At 43.3% G+C, this 3,385-nt stretch overlaps 1 protein-coding gene across 3 annotated transcripts in view; it reads right to left on the bottom strand.

The window, feature by feature from the left end:
* Window positions 1–1,330, bottom strand: part of disp3 (dispatched RND transporter family member 3) — a 12,847-nt gene extending 11,517 nt beyond the window's left edge. Inside the window, exons 1-2 of one of the 3 annotated variants that reach the window (XM_005729400.1) lie at window positions 1,086–1,330; window positions 758–859 (exon numbers count right to left, since the gene is read on the bottom strand). The gene's annotated coding sequence lies outside the window, so the exon portion shown is untranslated. Of the gene's footprint in view, window positions 1–757 lie in introns of all 3 variants that reach the window. The other 2 variants (XM_005729401.1, XM_005729399.1) reach the window with 2 other exon arrangements.
* Window positions 1,331–3,385: the final 2,055 nt, after the last annotated feature.

Genomic DNA, 3,385 nt, shown 5'->3' with positions numbered 1-3,385 from the left:
CACACACACACACACACACACACACACACACACACACACACACACACACACACACACACACACACACATATCCCTCCACCTTCCTCAGTATATCTCCTCTTCATCTCATCCAATATGGATATCGCATGCTGCCTGCTGACCCACACACATTGAGCTTGGTGTAGGCTCAGTCAGCATAGCACCTCATTTAAAGGGGCATTGATTTCACCACTAGTGCTTTATGAATATATTCCTTATGCATGAGCATTCAGCAGTGTGTTTATGGCAGACGTGCCTCCAATTCTATACACGCTCTCAATCTGTGCTTCAAATCAAACTCTCAAGGTCCATCTGCACCCAGCAGAGATGTTCGTTTTCTTATTGTCTTTGAATTCCTGCTCAAACTGAAGGCAAAGCGCAAAGCTCTGTGCATACAGTGTGAGGCATCCAGGGGATCTAAAATTCAATTTCTCTCCCTCCCCTGAATGAAACTGAACACCAAAGCCTCATACTACACTGGAGGTAGTTTTTTCCCCTCTATCTTGGCAGCATAAGAGGACATAGATAACAGTATGAAACCAATTTCGTACAACTTTCTAAAACAATTAGTGCACTTTATCTTTTATTTTCTAGATGAACAGCTTAAATGGTCTGCATTTCTTCAGCAATCAGCATCTCATATTCACATTTAATTTAAAGAAAAAAGAAAAGATCAGACAAAAACAATAAGCGATCCCATCAAAGCAAAAGAAATCTGCAACACAGGGGAGAGACTTACCTGAGGCTGATGAAACAAAAATTACAGGTGGAGCGATCAGGCCTGTTTGGTCCACTTGTAATGTGCTGAACTTGTGCTCTGTAATTTCATCTGCTCCACGCACTCATATGGGGGGGAGAGAAATGATCAGTTAGTGTTTTAATGTCATAGTTAATAACTCATCAAGAGGCACACTGAGGGAGCCCTCAGCAGAGAAACCCACACAAAAACAAATCCACTATTCTCCCCTCACTCTGCAAGAATCCTCGAACCCCGGCAGTTCATAATGTGTTGTTTTCCTCTCCTTTTATGCTCCCCAGTCCTTTCTCTCCCTCCCCTCCTTTCTTACCCGGTTGTCGAGGCGACAGAGTCAGTGAGAGACATTTCTTCCCAGAAGCTCCTCTCTCTCTCTCCCATGGCTTTGTTCAGCCTGCTCTGCTGACTGGCTCAATAGTGTATGAGACACAAGGAGGGAAACGCAGCTCGAAAACCTCTCCGCACCTCCCGCGACAGGCTGGCGAGCCCGCGGGGATTTTTATACCACTGCAAAAATGTCACCGGAAAAAAATTCAAGCATCAGTCAGCTAGTTACGGGTGACCCAAAGGATGCAGTTGTCACGGTACCGCAGCCAAGCCCCCTCCCATCACATCAGAGTTGGTATGGTCTAGTCTAGTCTCAGTTGGTGGGGAGGTGGGGTGTGCTATAAGAGGGCAACAAGAATAACTGGTTACAGTGGGAGACAAAGTGCAGGCAATTTAAAATAATCACCTGAGAAAAAGAGTTTATTAGTTATTGCTTCATTTTCATTCTTCAGCGCCGACCGAGTGAATGAAGCTGCTCAGCCTGCTGTCCTCTGTTGTAAATGGTTTGACTGCTGTGTTATACGGCATCTCTAATATTTGGTGGAGGCTGTAAATTCAGCACCGATCTCAACTGTCATGTTTGCCTTGCTGTGCCAGTACGGCACTCTCCCGGACTGTAGTGCCCTCGCTCGCTCTCATCCAACATTAATGACCAGCACTCTCCTCACACCGCTACGTTCAACTCATCCATCACCTCGCTCCTCAACCCCTGTTCGTGTTTAACTTGGATTGCCTTGACATCAAAAGGTGACAATCCATCATCTAAATGAGAGCAGATAACTGTAGTGAAATTTCACTCTTTCTGTGGCATCGTGGAGTCAAACAGAGAAGAGAGGTTTGAAAAATGGGAAAGAGTGCGCGAGTGCTGAAATCCTGGAGGACACTTCATAGCTACGCACTGTTTTCATCATGCTGGTGTAACTGTGACAGAGACATCTGTAAGAAAGACTTTTTCAGTCGCTCGAGATCAATATAGTGAAGAAGAGTGAGTCCAATCACATCTACTGCTAGAGCTCTGTGGGGGACAAACAACCAAAAAACAAACAAACACATTTTACGAAAACTGTTGGAGCTGCATGTTGTCTATGACACCAGACACACACACTTCACTGCATGGGATCCTTTGATAGGGTTTAATGAGACCCTCCAAATGACATTTAGTCAACATTTATCACAAATATTGGCAGGCAAGAACTCATGAGGCAGTTGACACATGATCTTAATATACATTTAAATAATACAAAATATACATTCATTCATACCTTGACACATGCATACTGAACCATACATGCAACCGTATACAGGGCTTTCAGAAAAACACAGTGAAGACAGAATTACTGTTTAATAGTACCCTTAATGAGAAATTTCCCACCCAAAGTGTACACGTTTCCCTCTGGCCTCAAGTACAGTGTATCTGTTTGGATTATTTTGGAGTGAATTGCACAGTTTTGGAGAAATTTGATGCCATCTCTTGAACAGAAGTGGGCTAGATGGCTCTCACTTTGTGGTGCTGAAGGTACCTAAAAATCAAGCAAGTTCAACTCAGCCAAGCTTTCTTTGCATTAACTGGTTAAAAAGCAAACAAAAAGAAACCCTAAAAACAGCTGGTGATAACGGGTATCACAGCGTCAGTTAGTGACTGCATCATTTGACTCTTTTTCCTTAAAATACATAAACTCAGCACCTCATATTCCAGACAGTGACATTATCTGACGTGGTGCTAGTACATATATCCATCCATCCATCTTCTTCTACTTATCCAGTTCAGGTTTGCAGGGGCACTGGAGCCAATCTCAGCTGTGATATAATGAGAGGGAGAGTACACCCTAGCTAGTCTGTCACATGCCTAACACAGACAGACAGATACAGCAGTAAAATATAATGGTAACGATGTTGCAAATAAGAGGAGAAAGTAATGACGATATATATATATATCATATGAACTCATTATCATCAAAATCACACTGAGTGGTAAACACACTCGCCTATAGATCCTCGGTTCAATTCTGGGAACCCAGCCTGCGAGGGTCACAAGCCTGGATAAAATGTGAGGGTCATGTCAGGAAAGGCATCCCGGTGCCAAATCAAACACACAGTTTCATCCACTCTGACGACCTCTCGGGAAATAAGGGAGCAGCCTGAAGTACCTTCCAATATACTTATTTTATCATTTGGTGGGTCTCGGTGCTGCTGTTTATTTCTAATGTGACAGCTGTATGTTAGAGCTCATAAACTTTAAACCTGATATGCTTAAACATCACAGGTGTGTACATAAAAGATCTGTGA

The sequence above is a fragment of the Pundamilia nyererei genome, unplaced genomic scaffold (assembly GCF_000239375.1).
Source record: "Pundamilia nyererei isolate P.nyererei 1_Seehausen unplaced genomic scaffold, PunNye1.0 scaffold00033, whole genome shotgun sequence".
Taxonomy (NCBI): Eukaryota; Metazoa; Chordata; class Actinopteri; order Cichliformes; family Cichlidae; genus Pundamilia; species Pundamilia nyererei.
This window is presented reverse-complemented; position numbering and strand designations above follow the sequence as displayed.